The sequence below is a fragment of the Giraffa tippelskirchi genome, chromosome Y, assembly GCF_054371585.1.
Source record: "Giraffa tippelskirchi isolate mGirTip1 chromosome Y, T2T-mGirTip1v1.2.pri, whole genome shotgun sequence".
In the NCBI taxonomy this organism is placed as follows: Eukaryota; Metazoa; Chordata; class Mammalia; order Artiodactyla; family Giraffidae; genus Giraffa; species Giraffa tippelskirchi.
In genome coordinates, this window is record NC_137290.1 from 20,059,759 (window position 1) to 20,073,529 (window position 13,771).

At 41.2% G+C, this 13,771-nt stretch overlaps 1 protein-coding gene across 1 annotated transcript in view; it reads right to left on the minus strand.

The window, feature by feature from the left end:
- Positions 1-13,771, minus strand: part of LOC145537849 (heat shock transcription factor, Y-linked-like) — a 116,743-nt gene that overhangs the window by 31,325 nt on the left and 71,647 nt on the right. The window lies entirely within an intron of this gene.

Consider the following 13,771-nt stretch of genomic DNA (forward strand, 5'->3'; position numbering starts at 1 on the left):
AATCTGCCTGCAATGCAGGAGACCCCAGTTCCTGGGTTGGGAAGATCCCCCGGAGAAGGGATAGGCTACCTAATCCAGGATTCTTGGGCTTCCCTGGTGGCTCAGCTCGTAAGGAAACTGCCTGCCATGCAGAAGACCTGGGTTTGGTCCTTGGATCAGGAAATCCCCTGGAGAAGAGAAAGAACACCCCCTCTAGTATTCTGGCCTGGAGAATTCCATGAACAATATAGCCTAAGGGGTCACAAAGAGTTCGATATGACTGAGCGAATCCACTTAACTTCACTTCAGTTTATAAAGCGGCATCTCTGTCAGCTCTACCTCTTCGTGGCTCACTAAGGGAGCCTTAGACCAGCAGTTCTTGAAGAAGAAGGAGTGACTGTGACAAATTCTAGGGGTGTGGTTTTTGACTGTTGTCATGATATGGGGGGCCACTACACATGGGGGCAGGTGCCTGCTTCATGGCATACACGTTAGACGTGAATGATTCTCAAATGTCCTGCCAGATATTTAGGTAAGTCCAAACCCATTCATAATACCCTGAGTGGAGGCCCTTATCTGCACTTGTCCCATAAGTTTAATAAAAGATTTCCAGGGCTGCAATTATGGTGCAAACTGGAGAAGTCAATATTTTGTTTTATTCAGAGCCTAACCATGGGTTGCTTTGCAGTTTGTGGCAATCACATGATGGCCACAGTACCTCGATGGCTTTGTGAATGGCCGAGACTGCACACTTGTGTCCTCCTGCATTTGCCAGGCTGAATCCTCAGTGAGGGCACATTTGGGTGCAAATGTGAGTGCTCAAACATTTACCTACGGGAGCATGCATTGTTGTGAGTATAAATACATGTGTGTGCTCAGTTGTGTTCAACTCTTCGTGATGCTATAGACCTCAGGCTCTTTTGTCCTGGGATTCTCCAGGCAAGAATACTGGAGTGGGTTGCCATGGCCTCCTTCAGGGGACCTTCCTGACCCAGGGATCAAACCTGTGTCTCTTATGTCTGCTATATAAGGTCTGCCTAAGTAGACCTTATGTCTACTGCATAAGGTGGAATCTTTACCACTACCGCCACCTGAGGAACTGAATCCTTGAGTATAAATGACCTACTCTTAGTTCTTTAAAAAAAACATTATGTGGACCATTTTTAAGCTCTGTATTTAATTTGTTATCATCACTTCCTTTATGTTTATGATAACATAAACACTTGTTTTATGTTTTGGTCTTGAGACATGTGGGATCTTAGCTCCATGTGGATAGAAGCTGCACCCGCTGCATTGGAAGGTCAAGTCTTAAGCACTGGACCACCAGGCAGTTCACTCCCTATTTCACTTTGTGTTACTGGATGTTGATCTCCAGGACAGTTTTTTTTTTTTTTTTAATTTCCTGGGACAGAACATTTTGGTTTTAAGATGGTTTTATTATCCATCAGTATTTCATTTCAGGATAGTAAACGATCATTTCAAAACATCTGCTACACCACCCTAGGAAACCCCCTTTAATGTGAGAAGGCAAGTGAATAGCAGTGACAGCTCTATGGACTTCTCTGTCATTCTCCAGCTAAGAATGAGAGGGCAGGTAGTGGGGTGTCCATGACCAGGAGCCTAAGCGGGTCCTCAATCTAACTGATAGAAGCAAAGTTTCTTTTGATCACTCTCACATGCTCAGGGTAGAGTTTCTTCTCAATTAGATCTGTACTTGGAAAAGGGGCTCTAGACTCCCCCTCCTACCCCAGCAGAGGGCTTCACATAGGCTTACCTGAGACCAGCTCTCGACCCGGTACACCCGTTCTGGAACCATGTGGTAATTCATTAGGTTCACACCACTGATTTGTTCAGACCCTGGTATATCACCCTTATCAGTCAGTTCACTCTCTTAGTCATGTCTGATTCTCTGCGACCCCATGGAATGCAGTACGCCCTTCCGTACACTTCCTTGTCCATCAACAACTCCCAGAGTTTGCTGAAACGCCTGTCCATTGAGTCTGACACAGGGGTACAGAGAGGGGACAGGGGTTGCTTTACGGTGCACAGCTCCTTCTCTGTGACACCCTGTGAGCTGTTTCCATTTTATGTCTGTACACAGCACATTGGGATCAGGAATTTCCAGCACGGAGTTTAGTGCTGCTATGGACACATCACATGCACCCACTGGCCCATTTCAAGTGCTATGTTACCATGTTTTAAAAGGGAAGCTCTCTGGACCAGAAGAGCACATAGATGTGCTCATTAATCTGATGTGATTTCCATGATGACTCTACTCCAATAAAAGGGACAAAAGAAAAAAAGGAAAAACCCATATCTTTGTTTACAGATGATTAACTAGAAACAACCCCGCTCACCGCAGTTTGCAGAAGAGAAGACCGTAGAAAGCATTCAAGTCCGAAGCTCCAAAACAGAGATTTTCTTTGCTTTGTGGTTCCTTTAAAGACACTCACACCTTCTTGGTAAGAGATGGCCATGCTTCATAGAAGTGAAAAGTCAAAGGCGAGACACACTCGGAGGACATTTGAGCCTGAGATGAAGCATGTATGTAATATTTCTACGATGGAATTTTAGGTTTATATGTCAATATGAAACAAAAACAGTTTGAGGGGAAGCAGGACACCACTCTGCCGTTACACTCTGTATGCTATAGTACCATTTTGTATGTATGTTCAAGAAGCATTGAACAAAGCAAAAAGGTGATGTATGTATAGGATAAAAATTAATTGTACGATACCATTTCAGTACATTTTGTTGTACACTTTAATCTTGTTTCCTTTCTCTTCATTATTGATAAGAGGATGTGAACTGTATAGTTTCCAGCTAGTTACTCATAATAAAAAGAAATAAAAAAGAGGGTACTAGAGGAAAACAAGAAAGAACATTTGTCAATTGCAGTTGTCAAAAGAAACAAAAACCTAGCCTTCTTTGTGAAGCATAATTGCTTTTCGCATACGGAAGTATTTTTTTCACAATTTCTTTGTATAACATTTGTATGAAACTTAAATATCTTCTCTGATGAGGGTGTTTCTTTGTGACTGAACCAGTAGATTCACGAGGTATGTTCTTATGGGTTCTCCCCACCCCTAATTTTTTCAGAATCTTCACCTTTTTTAAATGAAGCTGTTTTGGAAAAAATATGCCTTGCTCTTCCTCGAACTGACAGTTTTCCATTTGGTCAGGATGGATGTATCAGGTTTGGGCCAAAGACGGAGACGGGGTCACATGAGGTCAGGAAGGTTTCTCTCCACATTACAAATAAATGTCCCCACTTGCAGCTTTCCTGGGAAGTTCAGTTCTAGAGAATTTACTGACAGAGATGGAGACAGAAGGGAAATCTGGGGTCAGTCTCAGAAGAACACTGGCAGGGAATGAATTTGTCTTTCAGTAGCCAAGATGGCAACCTGAGCTACAAGGAGCTCTGTGGGCAACGTGTGACCTTGACTCTGCCCAGGCACATCCTGGTCATTTCATCTTCATTGGTCACATAAGTATTTTTTTTTTTCATAATTTAAACTTGGGAACACTCCTCAGCTCCATGGCTAGACAAAAGCAGGGCATGTTTGGCCCCTCAAGCCATCCCTGGCTGGTGTTGTGAAAGGAATGGAATGGAACTGGTTTAGAGAAGACCTTACAAGAGCTTCCTTATTCTTCTCTCGGGGTATGGGAGCCTGCCACGTGGAAGGTGGCAGTGTGTGTCACAACTCCCAGTTGATGGATATTCAGGTTGTCTGCTGATACCAGCCATGGCCAGCAGACCAGCCTTGTGTGCAAGTCATCAGCTAGGTGAGGGACCTATGGAATTCATCTCAGGAGGTTACATCCGGGGCTCAGGGACTGGCCAGGACTTGGAGGTTCCAGACAGGGAAGCAGGACCTTCTGCCTCTGACTTTAGTCTGAGTGGGCTGTTTTCAGGGCTCAGTGGCTCAGAGTCTAGAAATGAGGAGGAGAGGGAGGCCACCAACTGTCTGCCGTGGTCCTTTCTCCTTTCTCTGAGCAATGGCTAAGCACAGGGCAGGATGGGCCCCACCACCTACCCCCTTCTACCACTGCCCCGACCTGCACAGTTGGCCTGGTAGGTCTCCTGCTGCTGCTAAGTCCCTTCAGTTGTGCCCGAGTCTGTGGGACCCCATCGATGGCAGCCCACCAGGCTCCCCTGTCCCTGGAATCTCCAGACAAGAACACTGAAGTGGGTTGCCATTTCCTTCTCCAATGCATGAAAGCGAAAAGTGAACATGAAGTTGCCCAGTCGTGTCTGACTCTTCACGACTCCATGGACTGCAGCCTACCAGGCTCCTCCATCCATGGGATCTTCCAGACAAGAGTACTGGATTGGGTTGCCATTGCCTTCTCCATTGGTGGGTCTAGAGATGACCTTTAATGCAGCCAGGCACTATCGCCACCTAATGGTCGTCATGGAGAACTGCAGCCCTTAGAGCGGAAGCTAGACCCAGGAGGGCACCGGTGGAGGGTCATTCATGAAACAGTTGTGTGCTGAGCATCTGTGGGGAACCAAGCACTGAGGACACAGGCTCTGCCTTCATCCATCTGACATTCTCACTGGGAAGCAGATCTGTATATGATAGAATCTTAGGTGGGACAGAATCAAATATGTAGCATATGGAAGGGAAGTAGTTGGTGTGATTGGGGACGGCCTCTTGTAGAACTGGCCTTTGAACTGAAACCTTTATGTGGGAACTGAGCACGATGTCTTCAGCAGTGATTTAGTAGTGCCGGCTGAATGTTAGAAGTGCCTGGCAAGTATTAAAACAACAATAAATGTTCAGGTGCCACCCTCTTTCCCCAAGTAACGATATCTGACTCTCTCAGGTGGGGTTGGGGCATTCATAAGTTCTTCAGGTGATTCTGCTGGGCAGCTAGATCTCAGAGCCTGTACCTTTATTGGAAGAACACCCAAGGTAGAAGGGAGAGCAACTAAAAAAACCTGAGGGGGCTTCTGGATCTTCTCAGAATAGGAGAAAGTTGAGGGGGCCAGAATGAGGGATTCAGCATTGGAGATGGAGCTGATGAGATCAGAGAATGAAAAGAAATCAAGGGGTATGGGGGCTGAATTATGATCAGAAGGAACTGGGAAGCCAGGTTGGTTGACATTTTAAAAAGGATTTATTGAGATAGCATTTAAAGTGTATAATTGCTTTGGGTATTTCACATTTTTTTTTAAATATGGTAAATGAGATGTAACAAAATTTGTCCTTTTCATCATTTTTTAAGTGTGTTAGTCAAGGTTAGGGTTTAAACATGTAAATCAGCAGGAAAGGAACATGATAAATGTGCACCAAACCAAGCAAAAGAGGAGGAGATAGAGAGTCTTCCGGAAAAAGAATTCAGAATAAGGAGGTTAAAAAAGATCCAAGATCTGGAAGACAAAATGGAGTTACAGATAAATAGCCTGCAGACAAGGATTGAGATGATGGTGAATCATTGAACAGGGACCTAGATGGGAAAAAAAAGAGCCAATCAATAATGGATAATGGAATATATGAGATCAAAAACTCTCTGGAGGGAAAGAAAATTAGAATAACAGAGGCAGAAGATAGGATAACTGAGGTAGAATTGAATGGTAGAAATAAATGAAGCAGAGAGGAAAATAGAAAAAAAAAGAATTATAAGAATAGAGAACAACCTCAGAAACCTCTGGGACAATGTTAAAGGCCCCAACATTTGAATCAGAGGAGTCCCAGAAGGAGAAGAGAAAAAGAAATGCCATGAGAAAATACTTGAGAAGATAATAGTTGAAAAATTCCCTAAAAAGGGAAAGGAAATAGTCACCCACATGCAAGAAACCCAGAAAGTCCCAGGCTGGATAAACATAAAGTGAAACACCCCAAGACACATATTAATCAAATTAACAAAGATCAAACACAAAGAACAAATATTAAAAGCAGCCAGGGAAAAACAACACATTACACACAAAAGGATTCTCATAAGAATAACAGCTGATCTTTCAACAGAAACTCTTCAGACCAGAAGGAAATTGCAGGACATGCTTCAAGTGATGAAAGAGAAAAACTTTCAACCCAGATTACTGTACCCTGCAAGGATCACATTCAAATATGAAGGAGAAGTCAAAAGCTTTACAGACAAGTAAAAGTGGAGAGAATTCAGCACCACCAAACTAGCTCTTCAACAGATACTAAAAATCTTCTCTAGGCAGGAAAAACAGAAAGGTTGCATAAACCTGAACTGAAAATAGTAAAGCAAATGGCAACAGGATCATACCTGTCAATAATTACCTTACATGTAAATGGGTTGAATGCCGCAATCAAAAGGCAGAGACTAGCTGAATGGATACAAAAACAAGACCGCTACTTATGTTGTCTACAAAAGGCACACCTCAAAACAAGGGACACATACAGACTGAAAGTGAAGGGTTCGGGGGAAAATAAAACAGAAGAAAGCAGCGGTAGCAATACTCATATCATATAAAATACACTTTAAAATAAAGCCTGTGGAAGAGGCAAAGAAATACACTATATAATGATCAAAACATCAAACCGAGAAGAAAATGTAATGATTAAAAATACATAAACACCCAACATAAGAGAACAGCAATATGTAAGGAAAATGCTAACAAGCATGAAAGGGAAGATTAACAATCACACAATAATAGTGGAAGATTTTAATACCACACTCACACCTATGGATGGATCAAGTAAACAGAAAATCAACAAGGAAACACAAACTTTAAATGATACATTAGAACAGAGAAACATAATTGATATCTATACTAATTTTACACTGAACAATGAATTTCACATTTTTTCTCAAGTACACATGGAAACTTCTCCAGAAGAGATCACATCCTTGGCCATAAGTCCAGGCTTGATAAATTCAAAAAACCTTGAAATCATTCCAGGCATATTTTCTGATCACAATGCAGTAAGACTAGATGTCAACTGCAGGAGAAAAACTGTTAAAAATTCAAACATATGGAGGCTGAATGTCACGCTGGTAAATAACCAACAAATCACAGAGGAAATCAAAAAGACATCAAAATATGCATAGAAGCAATTGAAAATGAAAACACAACAAGCCAAAACCTATGGGACATTGTAAAATCACTGCTAAGGCGAAGGTTCAGAGCAAAAGAGCCTTACCTCAAGAAACAAGAAAAAAGTTAAACAAATAACCTAACCCTCTGCCTAAAGCAACTAGAAAAGTAAGAAATGAAGAACCCCAGGGTTAATAGAAGCAAAGAAATCATAAAATAGGGCACAAATAAATGTAAAAGAAACAAAAAAGACTAGAGCAAAAATCAACAAAGCTAAAAGCTGAATCTTTGAGAAGATAAATAAAATTGACAAACCATTAGCCAGACTCATCAAGAGGCAAAGGGAGAAGAATCTAATCAACAAATTAAAAATGAAAATGGAGAGATCACAACAGACAACACAGAAATACAAATGATTATAAGAGACTACTATCAGTAACTATATGCCAATAAAATGGACAACTTGGAAGAAGTGGACAAATTCTTAGAAAAGTACAACTTTCGAAAACGGAGTCAGGAAGAAACAGAAAATCTTTACAGACCCACCACAAGCACGGAAATGGAAAGTGTAATCAGTAATGTTCCAGCAAACAGAAGCCCACGACCAGACGGCTTCACAGCTGGATTATACCAAAAATTGAGAGAAGAGCTAATATCTATAGTACTCAAACTCTTCCAGTTGCAGTGGAATGCAGACTTCCAAACTCATTCTATGAAGCCACCATTACCCTACTACCAACACCAGACAAAGATGCCACAAAAAAAGAGATAACTACAGGCCAATATCACTGATGAACATAGATGCAAAATCCTTAACAAAATTCTAGCAAGCAGAATCCAACAGCATATTAAAACGATCATATATCATGACCAAGTGGGCTTTATCCCAGGGATACAAGGGTTCTTCAATATCTACAAATCAATCAACATAATACACCACATTAGCAAATTGAAAGATAAAAAAAAATGTGGTTATCACAATAGCTGCAGAGAAAGTCTTGAACGAAATTCAACATCCATTTATCATCAAAACACTCCAGAAAGCAGGCATAGAAAGAACATACCTAAACATAATTAAAGCTATATATGGCAAATCCACAGCAAACATTATCCTCAATGATGAAAAATTGAAAGCATTGCCCCTAAAGTCAGGATCAAGGTAAGGATGTGCACTCTCACCACTACTATTCAACATAGATTTGGAAGTTTTGGCCAAGAGGAATCAGAGGAGAAAAACAAATACAAGGAATCCGGATTGGAAAAGAAAAAGTAAAACTCTCACTGTTTGCAGATGCCATGATCCTCTACATAGAAAACCCGAAATACTCCACCAGAAAATTACTAGAGCTAATCAACGAATATAGTAAAGTTGCAGGATACAAAATGAACACGCAGAAATCCCTTGTATTCCTGTGCACTAACAAGGAGAAAACTGAAAGAAATATTAAAGAAACAATTCCATTCACCATTGCACCGAAAAGAATAAAATAGTGAGGACTATATTTACCTAGAGAAACAAAAGTCCTGCATATAGAAAACTAGAAAACACTGGTGAAAGAAATCAAACTGGACACAAATAGATGGAGAAATATACCATGTACATGCATTGAAAGGATCAATATACTGAAAATAGGTATACTACCCAAAGCAAACTATAGATTCAATGCAATCCCTATCAAGCTACCGACGGTATTTTTCAGGGAACTAGAAGAAATAATTTCACAATTTGTATGGAATTACAAAAAACCTCTAATAGTCAAAGCAATCTTGAGAAAGAAGAATGGACCTGGAGGAAATGCCCTGCCTGATTTCAGGCTATACTACAAAGCTACAGTCATCGAGAAAGCGTGGTCCTGGCACACACACAAAAAAGATATATAGATAAATGAATCAAAATAGCAAGCCCGGAGATAAATCCATGCACCTATGGATACTCTATCTTTGACAGAGGAGGCAAGAATGTACAATGAAGACAAGACAATCTCTTTAACAAGCATGCCGGGAAAACTGGTCAACCACTTGTAAAAGAATGAAACTAGAACACTTTCTAACACCGTACTCAAAAATAAATTCAAAATAGATTAAAGATCTAAACGTAAGACCACAAACTATAAAACTCCTAGAGGAAAACACAGGCAAAATACTTTCTGACAGAAATCACAGCAGGATCCTCTATGACCCATATCCCAGAGTAATGGAAATAGAAGCAAAAATACACAAACGGGACCTCATTAAACTTAAAAGCTTTTGCACAAAGAAGGAAACTCTAAGCAAGGGGAAAAGATGGCTTTCACAATGGGCGAAAATAATAGCAAACGAAGCAACTGACAATGAATAAATCTCAAAACTATAGAAGCAATGCCTGCAGCTCAATTCCAGAAAAGTAAGCGAGCCATTCAAAAAATGCGCTAAAGAACTAAACAGACATTTCTCCAAAGAAGACATACAGATGGCTAACAAACACATGAAAAGATGCTCAAATCACTCATTATCAGGGAAATGCAAATCAAAACCATAATGAGGTACCATCTCACACTAGGCAGAAAGGCTGCTATCCAAACGTCTACAAACAATAAATCCTGGAGAGGGTGTGGAGAAAAGGGAACCCTCTTACACTGTTGTTGGGAATACAAACTAGTAGAGCTACTATGGAGAACAGTGTGGAGATTCCTTAAAAAAAAAACTGGAAATGGAACAGCCATATGTAACAGCAGTCCTACTCCTGGACGTAAGCCCCAAGGGAACCAGAACTGAAAGAGACACATGTGCCCCAATGTTCATCGCAGCACTGTTTATAATAGCCAGGACACGGAAGCAACCCAGAAGTCCATCAGCAGAAGAATGGATAAGAAAGCTGTGGTATATATACACAATGGAATATTACTCATATATCCAAAAGAATGCATTTGAATCAGTGTTAACGAGGTGGATGAAAATGGACCCTATTATACAGAGTGAAGTAAGCCAGAAAGAAAAGCACCAATAACACACACAAACACACACACACACACACACACACACACACACACACACCTATGCCATATGTATATATATATATATATGGGCTTCAGAAAGATGGTAATGATAACCCTATATGCAAGACAGGAAAAGAGACACAGATGTATAGAACAGTTTTTTGGTCTCTGTGAGAGAAGGCAAGTGTGGGGTGGATTCGGAGAATAGTGTTGAAACATGTATATTTCCATATATGAAACAGACCTCCAGTCCAAGTCCGATGCATGAGATAGAGTGTTCAGGGCTGTGGCACTGGGGTGACCCAGAGGGATAGGATTGGATGGGTGAGGGGTTCAGGATGGGAAACACATGCACAACCGTGGCTGATTCATGTCAATGTGTGGCAAAACCACTACAATATTGTAGACTAATTAGCCTCCAATTAAAATAAATAAATTAAAAAAAGAAAGAAAACTAAAAAATTCAAAACGAAAAACATGTAACTGTTTTCTAAACTGCAGTGTTCACAGACCATCTTCATCTTGGACTACATGAGGACACCACCTCTATTATTACTGATTTTTTTTTAATCCAGCAAAAGAAAGGTGACTCTCGTTCCTTCTAGCATGACTGGTGTGGGTGTATCCCACGTGCTGAGCTGTGTGGTTGAGAGATTGCTCCGTACAGGAATCTTTTGGTCTCCATGACAACCCGAGGAGGCAAGTACTAATCATAGTCCACTGTCAAGATGAGGAAAGTGATATGCTCCATGTCACACAACAGGTCAGTCAGCACCACAGCCTGGATTCAAATGGGTCTACCCGACTCACAACCCAGGTCAGTGACCCCCTCAGAGGGACACTGGCCCAGAGTCTGTGGCACTATAATAATTTGACAAAATGCCTCTCCCTGACTCCACTGCCCATGGGGTTGGACATTGTTCCTTACTTAGTCTAGTTTTGCAAAGAGGCTTGATGGTTAAATGAAGTTAGAGGGGTGTCAGCTTTCTACTTGAAAAGAATAAAATCCATTACAGGTAACTTTGAGCAGGAAAGAAACTTATTAAGAATATTAAGTGACACAGATTTCTGGGAGGGAAGGCTGGAGAGGCAGCCATGACAATATAGAAATTAATTGCAGGATCTTCTGTCACTCATTGGAAAAGACCCTGACGTTGGGAAAGATTTAGGGCAGGAGAAGAAGGGGATGGCAGAGGATAAGAAGGTGGGTTGGCATCGTCAACTCAATGGACATGGGTTTGGGTGGACTTTGGGAGTTGGTGATGGACAGGGAGGCCTGGCATGCTGCAGTTCATGGGGTCGCAGAGAGTCGGACTCGACTGAGTGACTGAACTGAACTGAACTGTCACTACCACTGGCTTCAGACACAGCGGCTGTCACTAGTGAGATGGCTTATGTCTCTTGCACCTCTGCTAGATTGAATTCTATGCATCAGAATCCACTTGCATTGCTTTCACCTGTAGGTGTATCCATTGGTTAAGCCTGCATTCCATGTGGCTGTAGTAATTGAGTCTTAGGTGCCATCTGGATGTATTTGATTGGCTGAGCCTGGGTACCATCTAGGTGCATCTAATTGATTGAGCCTATATCACATGGTTACATTCTGACTGCAAAGGAGGTGGCAAAAATGAGATTCTGACTGTTTCTAGTGCAGATTTGTAAGATGGACAATTAAAGCATTGACTAAAAAGTCTCCTCCCTGCAGACTTGTCCACAGTCTCTTTATCAGCCACCTCAGCTTTTCAAAGCTCAATTCATCCTACTAAGTAAAGCGGAAGGGTTTAGTAAGTCAAGTGGTCTGTGCTCTGCTGTGTTAATTTGTCTAGGCTAGTTCTACATTTCCTAGAATCCCTTTCTTTGATTTTGAGTTCAGTCAGTCTGTTCAGTGGCGTAGTTGTGTCCATTTCTTTGCGAGCCAATGGACTGCTTCAAGTCAGGCCTCCCTGTCCATCATCAACACCCCGCAGTTTACTCAAACTCGTGTCCATTGAATTGGTGATGTCATCCAACCAACTCGTCTTCTGTTGTCCCCTTCTCCTCCCACCTTCGATCTTTCCCAGCATCAGGGTCTTTCGAATCAGTCAGTCCTTCATGTCAGATGGCCAAACTATTGGAGTTTCAGCTCAGCATCAGTCCTTCCAATGAATATTCAGGACTGATGTCTTTTAGGGTGAACTGGTTGAATCTCCTTGCAGTCCAAGGGATTCTCGAGAGTCTTCTCCAATACCACAGTTTCACAGCATGAATTCTTTTGGTTCTCAACTTTCTTACTACTCCAGCTCTGACATCCATACATGACTACTGGAAAAACCATAGCTTCGACTATGCTATTCCTCTGCCTTTTGTAAAACCAGCTTGAACATCTGGAAGTTCATGGTTCACATATTGCTGGAGCATGGCTTGGATAATTTTGAGCATTAATTTACTCGTGTGGGAGATGAGTGCAATTGTGCGGTAGTTTGAGCATTCTTTGCAACTGCCTTTCTTTGGGATTGGAATGAAAACTGAACTTTTCCAATCCTGTGGCCACCGCGGAGTTCTCCTAATTTGTTGGCATATTGAGTTCAGCACGTTCATAGCATCATCTTTCAGGATTTCAAAATAGCTCTACTGGAATTCCAGCACCTCCACTAGCTTTGTTCCTAGTAATGCTTTGTAAGGCCCACTTGAATTCATATTCCAGAATGTCTGGTTCTAGGAGAGTGATCACACCATTGTGATTATCTGCATCGTGAACATCTTTTTGTACAGTTTTTCTGTGTATTCTTGCCACCTCTTCTTAATATCTTGTGGTCTAGAGGCACACAGATATCGTCTATGCCTGCCCAGCGGCTCCCTACCAGAGACTTCAGTGCTCAGACCACTGGATGGGAAATGATCTGAAGCTACTCTTCCACAGCCTCTTAAAAAAAAAAAATTCAGAGAAAAGTGTTTGAAAGAAATTAAAAAAAAAAAAACAAAGTCATGTAGCAAGGTGAGAACCTTGACAGTAGAGAAGGAGGAGCATGTGGCAAAAAGCATAGGTTCTTGGGGAATAGGATTGTCCTTAGTAACGACATTTGCATTCAAAACTTAGGAACATGGCGTCTTATAATGTACCTTCCTAGGGACATGGTCCTTGTATTGTAATTTATCAAAATCCACTGACTTTCATAAAAAGTATGAATTTTTACAACATATGCAAAAAATTCTAGTCAAATCTCACTCATTAGGTTAGTCATATCCGTGGTTTTAAATACTATTTCAAAACGGAAAATATTAAATTTCAGGAAAAGGGGTTTTAATATTATTATAAAGCATCATGAAATATCCAAAAACTTTCCCTTACTGTATCAACGGATACAAAAACATAAAATTCCCTTTACTTGATAAAATAATGAGTTAAAAGTGAAAAAAAAGAGTAAGAGGCCTTGTAGTTGTCTATATACAAGAAGCTAGGTGATGATTTCCATTTTACGTTAGTCATAGTGGTGGTCACTCTAATGAGAAGTAACCTTATATTTTTCAAAACATCCAATAAATCAAAATTCTCAGGTGAAAAGAAAACTCATAGGTTCTGGAAAAGAGAAGCCCTGATGGGATAAAGTCACATAACCCCTTCCTCATAAAGTTAAGAATGTGCTCAAAAAGTGACAAGCACAGTGAGTAATCCTCACTAAATGGCTCTCTGTCTTTCTGATTAGATGTTGTCTGCTCCCTTTCAGTAGTTGGCGGTATTTTCTTTCTCTTTAGCCCCAGATTACTGCCACCCAAGGGAGGGGATGAGAAAAAAGTGACAGCAACACCTCTGTGTAATAAACCCACT